Source organism: Grampus griseus (assembly GCF_964374135.1).
Source record: "Grampus griseus genome assembly, chromosome: X".
NCBI classification, from domain to species: domain Eukaryota; kingdom Metazoa; phylum Chordata; class Mammalia; order Artiodactyla; family Delphinidae; genus Grampus; species Grampus griseus.
The window spans coordinates 126,949,878-126,967,240 of NC_138999.1; positions in this window are offsets into that span (position 1 = coordinate 126,949,878).

Genomic DNA, 17,363 nt, shown 5'->3' on the forward strand with positions numbered 1-17,363 from the left:
CAGTGATGTGGGGCAACCTATACTGTGTCTGGGAAAAGCCTAAAACATCAGATGGGTTTGGGGGGAGAAAACTAAGTGTTTCTTGTGGTCCAAGTTAATTTCATTTTCAGTCTATTGGTTCTTCCATCTACACAGTTTTAGATCAAGGAAAGAACAGGTTTTTCTTAACGAATGTTCTCAGTTCTTGATAATTACTTCCATTTCAGCAATTCTGTAAAAGGATCTATTCTCAGATGAGGAAAAAAGAAATCTCTGTTCTCTTTATCTGCAGAGTACAATTTTTTTCTTTTTAACTTACAATCCAGTATTTCTATGTCCTGGTCAGCTCTTATCTGTGAGATTCCAGTGTGTCCTTCCCAGAGAGTTTTGTAAAGACGCACAGCAGAAAAGTGACTTGGCTGACTGTGCAGCCCTGTGAGCGTTCCTTGAGTCCAAATGTTGGCTTAGACGGTGTTTTCGGAACTCGTAAGTGGATGTTTATGTCTGCGAATGGCAGCGCAGCATGAACTGTTTTCAGCTGCTTCTCTGCTAGCTTGCCACAGCCTATAAGCCATTTGTATATACTGCTCTCCACTTGTGAAATGTGCTAACACAGGATGGAGAAAGGAAATACGATGGCGATGGCAAGCAAGAGAACTTAAAGCTACGGAGACGTAGAATCCGGCAGAGGAGGAGGGTGATGGAGTCGTCAGCTCCCTCCCGACCTGGCAAAGACCAGGCAGCCTCTCTCGTGGGGATGCTATGGGGTGCTCCAAAAGGGAAAGTGTACCCGTTTTCCAAAATGTCTTTTTTAAGTGTAAGTTTCACATTTAGGAATTGGGGGGAAGGGAAATGAGCATTTTATAAAGTAAGCCAGAGAAATTGGCTCCTAGAGTTGACATAGAAATGGTGTGTGGATGTGGCTGTCAGAAATTGAGCCTGACCTTGAACTTGACAGGAGTAAGCCTGAGCCTCGGAACTGGGTGTGTCCCTTCCCCTCTTGTTTGGCTAGTGTCCTGTGTGTTTTGGGCCCTGATGGGAAAGGAACTTCCTGGAGGGCGCAGAGCAGGGGCCCACCTTACATTGTTTGTCATCCAGAGACGACACTGAGGCCCAGAAAGGGCCAGGGACTGCCGAAGCCCCACAGCGAGGGAGCAGCAAAACCTTTCAAAGCCCGGCCTCCTGACTCCTAGGCCGGCTCGTAGTTCTGTCCCAGTAGAATGTCTGCAGCCTGCATTGGTCTCTTTTGCTCTCTGTCACCCAAAAGTGTTTGCAGCCGAGTAATTTTTGAATGTTGAGACCCTTTTCAGGGTCATCCGCTGCAAGGGGGGATTCCGGGCCCCTGCTCATCACTGGTCGCTGTGTACCTGCCCCATGCCCGGCTCTCTTCTAGGGACTGGCAGATAGCATGGGCTCGTATTCTAGTCAGGAGAGACTGGACAGAAAAAGAGTCAGCGTGGCTGTCTGCGCCATGACAACATTTCACCCCACCCAACAGCTATGGCCACTGTGGCCAGGTTCCCCTCTGCCAGGACCTGGAGGGGGGTCTAGAGGAAGACAGTGCCACTAGCTAATGTTTGGTGGGGCTCACCACACGTCAGCGACTGTTTAAAGCACATTACAGATACCGTGCCTTTGATCTTCACCACAACCCTACGGGGCATATGCTATTACTATCATCTCTTTTACTGATACGGAAACAGATGCACAGAGAGGTTGAGTAACTTCCCCAAAGCCACACAGCTAATGAGCAGCAGAGCTGAGATTCAAACCCAGGCAGTTGGGCACCAGAGTCCATGCTTTAACTGCTCGGCTACTGCACTCTCAGGATGGGACAGTATCTGAAGTCACCACGTTCAAGGAAGGCCCAGGCCAGGGTCCAGCCCTAGGTCCTCCCTACTAAGGGTGAGTACCTTCACCCTGGAAGGAGCTCCGAGACAGCCAGGTGCTAGCTGGGTGTCACCAGGCCTGGCCAGTGCCCCGTTCCCCTTTCTCAGCCCAAACACCTCTGCCGGGGAAGGAAGCCCAGCCCCGTTTGCTTCACAGAATCACGATGAGGCTCTGAGGCGCCAGCCAAAAGTGTATTAGCACTGACTACCCTCCACCGTCACTCTGGGTTCCAAGCTGGGGCACCAGGTTTTGCAGAGAATGGGAGACCGTTGTCATGCCGGGCGAGCTGGTTACCAGCACCGCCTGTACCAAGGAGCAGTCTTGCCAGCTGCAAGGCCATTTCAGCCTTTGGTGCGCACGGTGCCTCTTGGGTTTGGCCTCCAAGCCAGGTGGGGAGGCTCTAGCCGAGGCCGCTGTGGTGAGCAGGGGCATCGTGAGCAACAAGCTGGACCAGAGGCTGCCCAGAGGCTGTTTGTCACTGTGTCTGGGAGGCTGTCACCACTTCCCACACTGCCCTGATCTCAAGCTTGCCCTACAGACCTGCCCAGTGGGACCCTTTGCTGCCAAGGTGGCTTTCTCTGGCCCATTTCCTTCTTCCCTGGGTCCCAGGAAGCCAGCTGTCGCAAGCTGTCAGAGCCCTGGGAGCAGAAACTGCACTTCCTGACGGGAGAAGCAGGCGGGCCACAAGTGAACTGAGTCCACTTTGTATGACTGGCCTGTTTGCTTCGCACGTCACATTATTTCGAGTCAGATTTAGGGAATCAAATTTGAGTCATTAAAACCATATGATCGGGCTTCACTGGTGGCACAGTGGTTAAGAATCCACCTCTGGGCTTCCCTGGTGGCGCAGTGGTTGAGTCCGCCTGCCGATGCAGGGGACACGGGTTCGTGCCCCGGTCCGGGAAGATCCCACATGCCGCGGAGCGGCTGGGCCCGTGAGCCACGGCCGCTGAGCCTGCACGTCCGGAGCCTGTGCTCCGCAACGGGAGAGGCCACAACAGTGAGAGGCCCGCGTACCGCAAAAAAAAAAAAAAAAAGAATCCACCTGCCAATGCAGGGAACACGGGTTCGAGCCCTGGTCCAGGAAGATCGCACATGCCGCAGAGCAACTAAGCCCATGCAACACAACTACTGAGCCTGCGCTCTAGAGCCCACGAGCCACAACTGCTGAGCCCATGTGCCACAACTACTGAAGCCTGTGTGCCTGCAGCCCGTGCTGCGCAACAAGAGAAGCTACCGCAAGGAGAAGCCCACGCACCGCAAGGAAGAGTAGCCCCCGCTCACCACAACTAGAGAAAGTCTGTGCGCAGCAACAAAGACCCAACGAGGCCAAAAATAAATAAATAAAATTAATCAATTAAAAAAACAAAAACATAAGATCTAGAACCATATTAAAAGTCAAGGATTGAAAATGACCGCACAGAATGTTCGAAAGCTAATATGGTGTTAATGTGGTCATACTGATTTTCATGGAAGGAAACATAGTCACTCGTAAGGAGGAGGAATTAGCAAATCAGCAGATCAGCGGCCCTGGGATGCTATTTTGTGCGACCCTGAGGCCCATGACCCGACGTCGGAACACCTCAAACAATCCTGACTGTGAAGAAAATCCTGTTAGTTATTCACTGGGGAACAGCGTGTGAAGCTCTCCCCTGTCCTAACACTGTGTCCTCAGCCGGCGCCCTGCCCCTTCCAGGCTCTGGCTGACTCAACCATCCCCCAGGACAGAGACCCGCTCCCCGCCTCGCAGGGCCACCTCCAGACTCAGCCTCTCCCCTTCCTGCATCCCTCAAGGTGGCCTGTCCTTCTCGGCCAGCTCCCTGCCATTCTGCAGCCCTTTGTGTCCTGTGGCCAGTCCCTCCCCTGGTCCAGCTGTGCACCTTGTTGGCAACTAGAGCTCAGCCCAGTGGATGCGGCCTGGGTGGATGGGCTTTGCCTCAGGTCCATATGGAGCTGTGACAACCTCCGCCACTAATTTGATCTCTCTGTCTCTCATAAATAGCCTGACAAGTTTGTTTTTAATCGAACTGAATACTATTCATTGTATTCCAATTGCTATACTCCTTTAGCTACCTCAGGCATCACAAACCCAACTTTGGAATTTTTGAGGTATGCACTTGCTGGTCCCTATCTTTCTTTCTTTTTAAATTCTTTTATTGAAGTATAGTTAATTCACAATGTTGTTTTAGTTTCTGGTGTACAGCAAAGTGACTGTTATACATACATATATATATATATATATATATATATATTCTTTTTCATATTCTTTTCCATTACACGTTATTACAATATACTGAGTAGAGTTCCCTGTGCTATACAGTAGGTCCTTGTTGTTTATCTATTTTATATATAGTAGTGTGTATCTGTTAATCCCAGACTCCTAATTTATCCCTCCCGCCACCTTTCCCCTTTGGTAACCAGAAGTTTGTTTTCTATGTCTGTGAGTCTGTTTCTGTTTTGTAAATAAGTTCGTTTGTACATTTTTTATTAGATTCCACATATAAGTGATATCATATGATATTTGTCTTTCTCTGTCTGACTTGCTTCACTTAGTACGGTAATCTCTAGGTCCATCCATGTTGCTGTGAATGGCATTGTTTCATTCTTTTTTATGGCCGAGTAATATTCCAGTGTATATATAGAGCACATCTTCTTTCTAGTTACTGCAGATGATCAGATCAGCTCTCCTACTTATTCAGGGACCTTGAGAAATCATCTGAGATGTCTTTTTGTTCCCTTGCTCCCACTTGGCTTCTCTTGAACAGTATTTCTCAGATTCCCTCCCTTCTGTGTAAGTATCACGTGCTTCCTGTTTTGGAAATGCAGCGATTGACACTCACTGGGCGGCTTTGAGCCCAGGGCAAGTCATCGTAAGCCTTCTCTGACCGCTTCGGAGTTTGTTATGGAGGTGTGGCTCTCCCCTCCCCCGGTTACCCAAGAACACTGTTCTGAAGACAGAAGGTAAAGTCAGGAAAGTGGAGAGAGGCATGAGACAGGGAAGAAGAGAAGAAACCCTGTTCCAGGAGCAAGAAACAACCAGTTGTAAGCTCAGAGCTCCAGACTGTCTGGAGAGGCAGCAGCATCGGACAGAAGCAGCCGGGATGCATCTGAGTCAGAGGCGGAGCACAGGGGGAATGTGACCTGAGACAGAGTAGAAGGTAAAGAGACCCCATACCCAGGGAGTCCCGCGCTCGTGAAGAGACTCATTCCCACAGAAGGAGAACCCGGGCTCTTGGGAGAAAAACTTCAGGCTTCTTTGCAGAAGAGAATGCCCTTCAACCTGGGAGTGATAGACCAGCTGGTGAGATGGTTCAGCTAGACTAGAAGATGGTGATGGATGAAGGGGTTTGGGAGGCCGCCTGCTCACTGAGGACCGAGGTGAATGACAGGCCTGGGCACAGAGGGAGGGAGAGCATTCTGGAATCACGCAGAACTGCCAAAAAGAGCCATAAACCACCAGATGGGCAGCTACTTCCAAATTTCCAGAAAAGAAATTCCTTAAACTGGATAGCTTATGTGGTTCCAGCCAGCTTGCTGCGGCTCCCTGGGAAAATTGTAGAACATGTTCCTAGAGCAATCGCGAGGGAGTGGGTAGTTAGACAAGAAGCCAGCAAAAAGCGGGTCCGAAACGAAAGCAGAAGGAGCAGGTCTCCCTCAGAGCCGCCACTGGCTCACGGGAGCAGCGCGTCCGGTTAGAATCTTCTCTTCTGCTGGAGGAGCAGGTAGGGCAGAGAAAAGCAGGCAAGTGTTTGGACCTCAGCAAAGCCTTTGGCAGCGGCAGTTGTGGAATCCTCGTTTACAGCCCAGTTACGTGATGTGTGACCAATGAAAGGAGTGAATCCAAAGGCCGTGGATCATGGATTCGTGTCCCCCCTTAGAGAGGGGAGTCTCGAGGCAGGTTTGGCCCTGACGTAGCGCCAGAGGGTGATGAGTTCTCTGTAGCGGGAAGTTAGAATCCAAAGACATCTTGACGAGCTCAAGACTGACATGCGAGATTGAACACGGACAAATGGTAAGGTCCTATATTTGGGTCCTGAATCCATGTGTCCAAGAATAGGATGGGGGAACCTGGGTTTGAGAACAGCTTCTAGTTGACCGTGATCGTGATTCAGCAGTGAGCTGGGCCTGCCGTCAGGGTGACCATGGCCTCAGGCTGCAGCGTCTGCCATGGCCCACTGGGTGTGAAGGCGCAGTGGCTGCCGTGGCCGCCCCTGGAGCCTGGAGCTCCCCACTTCCCATCCAGCGATATACACAAGCAGAGGTCGTCAAGCTGGGGAAAGACAGGCTGATGAGCAGCTTCCAAATTACAGGCAGTGTAACCAGTGACCTCCCCGAGCTGGGACTAGAACCCAGGGCTCCTGATTCCAGCTTCAGAGCTTTGCAGTGAGCGGCTGAGTACAACCCCGCAGGCGGCATCGTAATCTGCCGCGTTCCGAATACCAAGCCTTGGGCTCATTTCATTCTGATTCTTCTGAGTGTATTGACAGATGCTTTGAGAGTTGGAAAACACTTTCATGGAAAGCAGAGACCCTATCGGCCTCTAACTTCCAGTGCCCGAGGGAAACTCAGCAGAGATCCTCTCTCATAAAAAGCAATTTCTTATATGACTATGAAATGAATTTCATGAACCACCATAGGCTTCTTAACCATTAAAAAAAAACCCTTATTAAAACAATACGTTTTGGATATGCACCAAGGTTACAGAGGTAACAGGACTTTACTGAGCCTTAACTTCGCTGCAGTACAAAATGAAAAGTTTGTCTCTTTTCTTATACCTTCTCTACGATTCTCTCATACTTGCTTAGTATAAGGAAAAAGAGGAAGGATGAATCAGTATGACACAGGCAGCTTGATTGGATGAATAAACGGATGGCTGACGGGATGAAAGAACTGCAAAGTCTTGGCACAGAAGTGTTTATTTGGAGCGTTTCTGAATTCCAAATCAACTCTGTGCACATTTGAGCATCAGGAACGGGTGATACTCCATCTGAGTCTTGAGCTCTGTGGGTCTGTAATGGTCTTAGGAATATGCCTTTTAATCTTTAGCTGTTGGAACCCTTAAACCACAGAAATATACATTTGTATTTGACCCACAATGGAGTTAGGTGGTCCTGATTTGGGTTTTGAAGAAATCAGTTTAGAAGAATACAGTAGATAAAATCAAGGAGAAACCAGAACCTCATGTTTCCTGGCTGCCTCCTCAGGTGCACAGAGCTTGAAGCAGGACTTGGTTCGTGTTCCCGAACCTTCTTCCTCCTGGTAAACCAGCACACTGCACAGGGCCCCTCCCCCCAGCCCACCCCACCCCCAGTTTTAAGCTCCAGCCAAGGGCATCGTTTTTTTCCTGACTCAGGGAAGACACTTTTGATCAAGCAAAAATGTCCTATTTGCCCTGGTATTAGCACTTGGGCTTCTGGGTTGGAACAGTCTTTGCTTGATAAATAGGCTAACTTTGCATAGGGCTGGCCGTAGACATCGACTTGTGTAGTTTGAACTGTGGAGATCCGCACTTACTCTCAACCCAAGTAGCCTACCAAAAGCATTCACGTCAGTGTTCCCCTCCAGCTCCAGCTCTTCTAGAAGCCGGAATCGGGCCATGTGTTCAACATTGCTCTTGCCTGTTAGATTGCATTTGTCTTTAATGCCTGCTTCTATGCATTTTGTTAACTGTGTTCTCGAAGGGAAGTGTCTGGGGACCAGACAGCCATTTTCCCACTTTCTTCAGTAACTGGAGCCATTGTTGCCAACTTGTGATAGATAAATATCTTTGAAATTAGATTGTTTCCTCCAAAGCTGATGCTAGCAGCCTTGACTGTTTTCTTTCATTTATGAAATAATATCTAAAATATTTGCAGAGAAGGATTTCCAAGAATGGAGAGAATTTATTGCGTCAGAGTAAGTACTGAAGGCACATTTGCTCCCATCAAATGGGATTTCCCATGAAATCTCTAAGTGCAACGGTAAGGTTTTTCTTATTCGAAATCCATCAGGAGAGTGGAATGTATTCAGGAAGGCAATTTTTTTTTTTTTTTTTTTTTTTTGGCTGCGTTGGGTCTTCGTTGCTGCGCGCGGGCTTCTCTCTAGTTGCGGCGAGCAGGGGCTACTCTTTGTTGCGCTGCGCTGGCTTCTCATTGCAGTGGCTTCTCTTGTTGCGGAGCATGGGCTCTAGGCGCGTGGGCTTCGGTAGTTGTGGCACGTGGGCTTCAGTAGTTGTGGCTCACGGGCTCTAGGGCGCAGGCTCAGTAGTTGTGGCGCACGGGCTTCGTTGCTCTGTGGCATGTGGGATCCTCCCGGACCAGGGCTCGAACCCGTGTCCCCTGCATTGGCAGGCAGATTCTTAACCACTGCGCCACCAGGCAAGTCCCCAGGAAGGCAGTTTAAACACGAACTCTTCACAAATCTTTTCTAGCCTAATGGTCTTTATTTAAAAAAAATAAAAATAAAGGCTGCTCTTTTATCTCACTGCTCCTTAGGCCACTTGTTACGTACCCTCCGCTCCCCCGATATGCCTTCTTAGGTAATTTTCTCAGTTGGACCCGTCACAGTGTAGATGGAGACAGAAGGCTGGACCGTGCGTGCAGACCTCGGGGACACCTCTGTGTTGTTTCCTCCCACTTTCTTTTTAGAGCGCTCTGGACTCTGAGGTTGCTGAATTCTTGAGCCTTGTCCTAGTTCATGATGCAGGGCTCTGATCCCCAGATGGCCTTGTTTAGAATCTGGGGGCGGGGGTCACACGAGTGTTTGGTTGAATGTGGAAAGAGGGGACCCCAAACTCTGCCCGGCCCCACTAGGATTCCGAAGGCGGCTGAGGGTCTTTCCAACAGCCGCTGAAGGGAAGTCTGTACGCTCCGGCTGGGGACTCATAGTAGGTGGAGACCCATTGAGGCGGCGCCAGCCGGCAGGGCTCATAGGGTCACCCAGGCCGGACTCTTTCGTCTGTTGAAAGAAAGTGAACCCCGGAGAGGTGAAGCGGCGCGCTCATCGGCCTTGGCAGGGGGAGGCAGCAACCTCAGTGCTGCCGACACTTTGAAGAGAGGCGGGGTCGCTGGACGGCCTGGGAGGCGGCCTCAGATATTAATTAGGCTCCTTGGGTCAGTACCTTTTAGAATGTGGACCAGAGGGCGAGCGTTAGCTGGGGCGCCTGTGTCCAGCCCAGCCCACCGCAATCTCGGGAGTCAGTGAACCTGACGTGTGGCGTCAACTCTCCCTGCCCATCGTTCCTCATCCAAGGATCTGCCTCATTCCAGTCTCTGCCTTGATTTCCCTCTCTGCTCACGAAGAGGGTTACCTTACAATCTCTAGTTTGCCTCCCAAAACTAAGATTCTAGGACTCTAACCAAGCGTCACTATAACGGGGCGGGGGACAAAAGGGACTGCTTCCTTTTGTTCAGTTCATTTGCTCAGAGGTGCTGAAAGGGGCTGCCTTCCCCCAGAGCCGCTGTCACAGGGACTTTCAGGTTCAAGTTATCATCTGACCCTCATACGGTACACGTGAAAGGCGAAGAGCAAAGGGCATCAGCCCTGCTTTGCAGACGAGGAATCTGAGGGTCAGAGAGTCAATGATTGGTTTAAGATGTAAGTGCAAGCCAGGTCGCCTGGCTCCGGTGTTCAGCCCACAGTTTCTCCCAGGTCACCAGCTACAGACGCTTTGCAAACCTTCACGCGCCTGCTTCGGCCTGCTGTGACAGCTGGCATCAGGGCCCAAGTGGCACACGTTGATAAGTTGTTTGTACACGCTGAAGCTATTGCGTGCCGAAATTGCCACAAAACCAAGCCACTTCCTCCCTAGCCCAGCATCTCCAGTTATTGTACGATAAGTCTAAGGACAGCGTTGTTTAAAAAATCATTTCGAGGGGAAAAGAATCTTGCTTTCATATCTGCCTCAGGGCCACAGCTGAGGGGAGAGCAGGGGCAGGAAGGGAGGCGAGCACCTTAGGTTTTCTCCTCTCTGCTGGCGGTGCCGGAGCCGCCCGAGGGCTGCTGAGCAGAAGCCCAGCTGGATGGCAAGGTAGAGGGGCCAGGCACCCACTGATGGAGACATGATGGACTGATGGACTGATGGAGACATCCCCCACTTAGAAAGGGAGCCTTTCCCCCTGGGCCTCTAGTGCTTGAGTACTTTCTAGGACAGAGAGAGAGAGAGAGAGAGAGAGAGAGAGAGAGTGTCTCTGTCTGTCTGTGCCTGTCTTTGTGTGTCTCTGTATGTGTGTGCCCGTGTGTATCTGTCTGCATGCTTGTGTGTGTCTGTGTGTGCCTCTGTATTTGTATGTCTTTGTGTCTGTGTGCATGTCTCTGTCTGTGTGCACGTGTGTGTCTATCTGTATGTGCGTTGGTGTGTACATGTGTGACTGTGTGCATCTGTGTCTGTGTGCGTACCACCGTGTGAGTGGTGTGGTTTGGCCCTGCAGAGGACACCGGGACAGTTTCCTGACGCCCACCCACCCCCAGGCCAACCGCAACCTTGGTGATCAGCTGTGAGGAAGCTTAGGGGAACTCGGCTTGTGGGCATTCAGCACACAGGAAAGCCAGCACCTAGAAGGGCCGTCTGGACTACCACTTTAAATCCCAGGGCTCTTTCAATTTTCAAAGCACATGATGTCCGGAACAGAAAAAGATGATGCTGAACAAGTTCAGGGAGAAATGAGGTCTTGACGAAACTTGGCCTCACATCACCTTGAGGCTGTTTCTGCTGCAGTCGATCACGTGACAGGATCAGCATTGTTAACCCTGCTGTAAGGCTGTCTCAGTCTGCCCTCATTTCTGTGTGTCCCCAAGTTCCAGAAAACTCTGTTCTCTGCTTGTTGTCATGGATGGACACTGTGTGCTGCTCGGTCTTAGAGTCGAATCCGTTTCCGGGCAGGGCCAGCTGGAGACACAGTGATCCCAGCTGACTTGTTGGTTTGGGCAAGTCTTGTCTCCTTAAAGCAGGATTCTGCAGTCCGAGCCCACTGTATGAGATCGCAGAACATTTGTACTTGCCAGGAAGCCCCAGCCCCAAGCTGATTCATCACTGAGTGGCATGGGACGGTCAGGGGAGTGTGTGGCGGACAGGCATTTGTAACCTCAGTGGCGTGACATCCCAAATCCGAAAGGAGGGGGACTCGGGAGGTCCCTGGCAGTGGCAGCAGCGATGTCAAAATTCAAGTCAACCAGATCTTGAGGTATTATTTCCAAACCAACTTTGTAAGTTGTTTATCGATGACGTGGGTCACTAGGGAAAGGTTGCGGCACCACTGTGTCATTAAGGGAAGAAAAGGCCTGTTGACACCCCATTTCAAAAGGAGCTAGTCCTGCTAAGAGTACAGGATACAAACATTTTTTTTCTCCCCAAACTTAAAAGATGTGGCTTCATCGTTTCTCTGAAAGGAACAACTTTCTAAAACCCCAAGTTAGATTAAGGAGTGATAATAATTTGGGCTTTATTTAAAAAGCTTAATTAGTATATAATTTACATACCATATAATTCACTCTTTGAAAGTATACAATTCAATGTGTTTCACTGTTTTGACTTGTCTGTTCTGGACATTTCGTATAAATGAAAGCATACGTCATGTGGTCTTTTGCGCCTGGCATCTTTCACTTGGCATGATGTTGTCAGGGCTCATCCACGTTGTAGCGTGTACCAGTACTTCATGACTTTTTATGGCTGCGTAATACTCCATTGTATGGAGAGACCACATTTTGCTTATCCAGTCACCAGCTGATGGACATTTGGGTTGTTTCCACCTCTTGGCTATCATGAATAGCGCTTCTGTGAACAGTCATGTACAAGCTTTGGTGTAGACATGTTTTCACTTCTCTTGGATATATACCCGAGAGCGGAATTGCTGGCCCATATGGCTATTCTATGTTTAACTTATTCTGGAACTGCCAAGCTGCTTTCCAGAATGGCTGCACCATTTACATTCCCACCAGCAATATGTGACGGTTCCAATTTCTCCACATCACTTTGGGCTTTTTCAAGTCAACTTTTACAAATGGAAAGTGGTGTGTTTTAGAATATTGTATTTATTAACACAAGGCTATAATTATATGCCTTGTGGCTCTTGAATACCGTCAAAGCGGTCCTTTCAAACGCACAGAAATATTGAACAATGTGTTACGCCTTCCTGAGGACACATGGGCTCCAACCCAACGAGTCACCAAGGCTCTAGGCTGAGGGTCACGAGTCACCAAGGCTCTAGGCTGAGGGACTCCTTCAAATGGTTCTAGGGCAGCCGCCACCCAAGCTTGAATCCGTTCACACGCAGTGGTAGCTGTTAGACTTCTGTACAGAACTTTGTGTTTTACACATGAAGAAACTCACTCTTCAAGGTTAAGCAGCTTTCCCAGAGCCCCATAACTCATGACCTAGAAGCCAGCCCTCCTGCTTCACGGCCTCTCCTTGGGCTCCGAGGCCCTGACTCTCCTAACATCTAGAAGGCCGGCCTTCTTCACTCTCGACCCGCCTGTCTCCAGCCTGGGCTCTGCCTGCCTCTCCCAGGACTGGCTCCCGCTGGACCGGGGCATCTCACTTGACTCCTTACACCTTCACACCAAGATTGCCCGTGGCAGATCGAGATTAGCAGCATCCAGTTCCTTTCGAGCGGGGTCACGTGCTGCGATTACAGCCCAAAGTGCCCACGACTGACGGCAGTGAGTTTCTGGATCTGTTCCCCACGAGGCGTCCTCTGCTGGAGGTTTGGACGGTAGTAGTGGCCTTAGCCTCCTGGCCTGTATTCAGCCCGCCATCAGGCCGTGTGACTCTGCACTAGAGGTCCCTCCTTCCCACTGCTTCCTCTCGCTTTCCACGTGGCCCTGCAGCCCAGTTTTGTCTACAAAAGTTTGTGATGCGTGCTCCACTTCAGAGCTGCTTGGGATCAGAGGATTCCCGGCTGCAGCTTCATGGGGCGGACAGGGTAATAACGGTCCAGAATAGGGCGTTCTCTAAGTGCCGAGAGCCAAAGCCAGCCCTGGGCTCAGAACGCTCTAGCTCCTAGTAATCCAAACAAGAGAGGATCCTTCACGACCAGAGAGTAAACAAGCCCCAGAGCCCCCGGAGGGAGCCCTCCCTGGCACAGGCCAGCCCTCCGTGGCATCCACGCCTTTGCTATAGAAAGATTTTTATCCCCAGTGTATGAGTTCGCTAGGGCTGCCGTGGGAAAGTTCCACAGACTGGGTGGCTTAAACCGTAGACAAGAATTTTCTCACGGTCTTGGAAGGTAAAGTCTGAGATCAAGGTGTCAGGAGGACTGTTCCTTGCCGTATGACAGCATAACTCCAGTCTTCACGTGGCCTTTGCCTGTGTGCGTGCCCCTGTGTCCAAATTTCCCCTTTTTATAAGGACACCCGTCATACCGAATTAGGGGCCCACCCTACTCCAGTATGACCTCATCTTAACCAGTCACATCTGCAATGACCCTATTTCCAGATAAGGTCTCATTCTGAAACACTGAAGTTTAGGACTTCAACACATGAATGGGGAGGGGGAGACACAATTCAACGTTAACTAACCAGTGTACACGTCTGAAGACAGATTTGAATTATTTTGCCATTGACATTACCTTTACCCGACTAGATGGGTTCGATTCCTCTGTAAGCCCATTTGAAGTCCAGAGATCTTTTGGCTTTTTCTTTGGTTTGGAAGCTAAATTTCACCCTTGAGAAAATGAGGACCTAATATCCAATGTCTTCTATCCTGACCAAAACTATGCCCAATAAGCCAGAGACCCAGGATGGGACATCGTGGTCTCAGAGACTCCTTTGGCAGTGGCAGAGCAGGACCTGTCTCGTCACCTCATCTGGGGAGCGCAGAGGAAGAAGCAACTAAGATGGGGGATGCACTCGGGGATGTGGGGTGCACCCAGCTTGGCTTCACAATGCAGCTCACCTTTATACCTTCCAGTCCGAAGCCCGAGGCTCTTTCTGCTGCTTAGTTCCTGGGGGGGCAGGGGACTGGGACTCTTTTGCACTTGGAAAGGTTTCAGTCCTTCAGTGTTGCTCCATCCTCGCGCTCGGCTTGCCTCCTTGCCAAGCGCCTCTGATTCGGTTCTTTGTTTCCTTCCTCTGTCACGTCCAGACTCGGGGGGCAACAACGTAGATCTGACCCCGACTGGCACTTTGACGTGGACGTCAGGCGTCTGGCAGAATCACAGGTCTGGGCAGCAAGAGGTCCAGTAGTAGAGGCTTTGGCTAAGATGGAGAGGGGTGAGCCAGTGATAACCCTGGGGGCCCTCGGGTGCCTCCAGAGCCCAGGCTGATGGGGCAAGAGAGACTGCCCTCAGGCCTCTGCTCCGAACCTGAAGTGTGAGTACAGCCCTCACCCACCGCGCTCCCCACATGAACAGGCTCCAGAGCCCCAGAGCAAAGCCTCTCCCTGGAGCATCGACTTACCTGATGATGGGTGGCGGGGGGGGGGCATTTTCTTTCTGTATTAAACCTGACACGGATATAGAAAACTGAATTCACATGGATGTCTGAGGGTGAAATCAAATCAAATCCTGGATTGTGCTTGGGGGAGAAACATTGCTGAGGATTGGTTTCTTTTTATGGGGGATATAGGCTTCCTGTTCAGGTGTTCGTGGATGCTTCTGGGGGGGGGGAGGTAGCACACCCCTGCTGTGGCAGGAAGGTCTGCCCAAGGGCTGTTTCCCAGGCCCAGATTCATCTCCAGGGAAAGAGGAAACGATATCATAGCCACAGAGGCTGGTGTGCCGACGGCAGGAGACGCCTTCTGACTTGGACCAAACAAAGTCAATTTCCAGGCAAGGAACTCTCACCTGCGTTTCCGCTGTTGGCCACGCTCTCCAGCCCTGGGCCCAGCCAGTATCCAAACTCGGCGATGCGGTGCTGAGTCAGTAGGCCGCTCCTGCAGACCAGAGCATCAGGCCCTTATCCTCGGAGCTCTGGCTGCTACCTCTACCTGTCCTCTCTACATTGGCTGCTGGGAACCGCAAAGGGGCGGGTCAAGAAATCAGTAGAGTGGAGTCTTTAAGAGCCAAAGCGGCGTTTTCTTTTTTTAATTTTGCCTTTTTTTCCTTGGAGCTAAACGGGTAGCTTGTTTGGTATTGGTAGGTTTTGTGTTGCCAGTGCTAAAATGAGATCTGGGCCTCCATCCCTCACACAGGCTCGAGATGCTGGGCCAGGGAGTTAGTGACGCTTCAGCAGCAAATGAGGTCTCCTTTTTCCATCTTTATTTGGGTGCACTGTATATTATATGACATTTTGTCCTCGTTAGGGTGTCTAGTTTTTGAGTGTGGTCACAGCTGAGGCCTTGGGCTTGGCGCCTGAAACACTCAACAAAGATTTGGGTGGGACTTGTATTTTCAAGAATAAAAAGGTCTGCACAAACTTCTGTACATTGCTTGAGAAAAGAATGCCACTTGGGGGCTCCCCTGGTGGCGCAGTGCTTAAGAATCTGCCTGCCAGTGCAGGGGACACGGGTTCGAGCCCTGGTCCGGGAAGATCCCACATGCCGTGGAGCAACTAAGCCCATGCGTCACAACTACTGAGCCTATGCTTTAGAGCCCAAGAGCTACAACTACTGAAGCCCATGCGCCTAGAACCCGTGCTCTGCAACAAAAGAAGACACTGCAACAAGAAGCCCATGCACCACAATGAAGAGTACCCCCACCCCGCTCCCCGCAACTAGAGAAAACCCACGCATGAACGAAGACCCAAGGCAGCCAAAAATAAATACATAAGTAACTTTTTAAAAAATGCTACCTTGTACGTGCCCCAGAAGCAATAAGAAGAATGTGTCCCCGTGGGTCTGGACACTGAAATCTTTTTTGAATAGAAGTTAGCTATTCTTTTATGAAATAATTATAGATTCACTGGAAGTTGCAAACAGGGTACAGAGAGGCCCTGGACTGTATCAAAACCAGAAAATTGATATTGCTGCAGGTTTTTCTGAGGACATAAATTTTCATTTCTCTGGAATAAAGGCCCTAGAGTGCAAGTGCTGTGTCATCCTACAGCTGCGTGTTTAGTTTTACATTTCCCACCAGCAGTGAGTGGTCCAGTTTCTCCACTTTCTGACCAGCTTTTGGTGTTCCCACTGCTGTTTATTTTAGCCATTCTGATAGGTAAGTAGTGGTATCTCATTGTGGCTTTAATTTGCAATTCTCTAATGGTTAATGATACTGAACATCTTTGTATGTGCTTATTTGCCTTCCGCAGAAACTCTTCAGTGGAATGTCTTTTCATGTCTTTCTCCCATTTTCTAATTGGGTAGTTTGTTTTCCTACTGTTGAGTTTTTGAGATTCTTTATATATTCTAGATACTACTCCTTTATCAGATAGGAGGTTTGCAGATATTTTCTCCTAGTCGTGTTTTTCATCCTATTCACAGGGTCTTTCACAGAGCAAAAGATCTTACTTTTGATAAGGTCTAATTTATCAATATTTCCTTTTATGAGTCACACTTTTGCTGTCAAGTCTAAGAAAGAACTTTTTGCCTAGCTCTACATCCCGAAGATTTTCTCCTACCTTTTTCTAAAACTTATGTAATTTTACACATTTAACTATATGGTCCATTTTGAGTTAACTTTTGTGTAAGGTATGAGGTTGAGTTTGAAGTTCATTTTTTGCCTATAGATGTTCAGTTCTTCCAGAACCATGTGTTCAAAATGCTACCATTCCTGCACTGAATTGCTTTTGCATTTTTGTCAAAAATCAGTTGGGCATATTTGTGTGGGTCTATTTCTGGAATCTCTGTTCTGTTCCAGTAATCTATGTGTCTGTCCCTCTGCCAACACCACACCATCTTCTCTAATGCAGTCATATGATAAGTCTTGAAACCGGGTAGGTTGATTCCTTCCACTTGATTCTTCTTTGTCAAAATTGTTTCAGCTCTTCTACTTCCTTTGCAATTTCCATAAAAATTTTAGAATAATTTTGTCTATATCTGCAAAAAATCGTGCTGGGATTTTGATAGGAATTGGTTACAGCTGTATATCAATTTGAGAAAAATTGACATCTTTAGAATGTTGAGCCTTTCATTCTGTGAACACAGAGTATCCCTCCATTCGTTTAGATCATCTTTGATCTTTCATGAGTGTTGCATAGCTTTTAGCATGCAAATTCTATGCGTGTTTTGCTTGGCTTTCACCTAAGAAGTTTTTGAGCAATAGTAAGCGGCATCGTATTTTTAATTCCAGCGCCCATGTGTTAATTGCTGGTATTTATAAGTGCAATTGATTTTTTTAATTTATTTATTTATTTTGGCTGCGCGCGGGTTTTCTCTAGTTGCAGCAAGTGGGGGCTACTCTTCGTTGCAGTGCACGGCTTCCCACTGCAGTGGCTTCTCTTGTTGTGGAGCACGGGCTCTAGGTGTGTGGGTTTCAGTAGTTGCAGCACGTGGGCTCAGTAGTTGTGGCTCACGGGCTCTAGGGCGGAGGCTCAGTAGTTGTGGGGCACGGGCTTAGTTGCTCTGCAACACGTGGGATCTTCCCAGACCAGGGATCGAATCTGTGTCCCCCGCATTGGCAGGCGGATTCTTAACCACTGCGCCA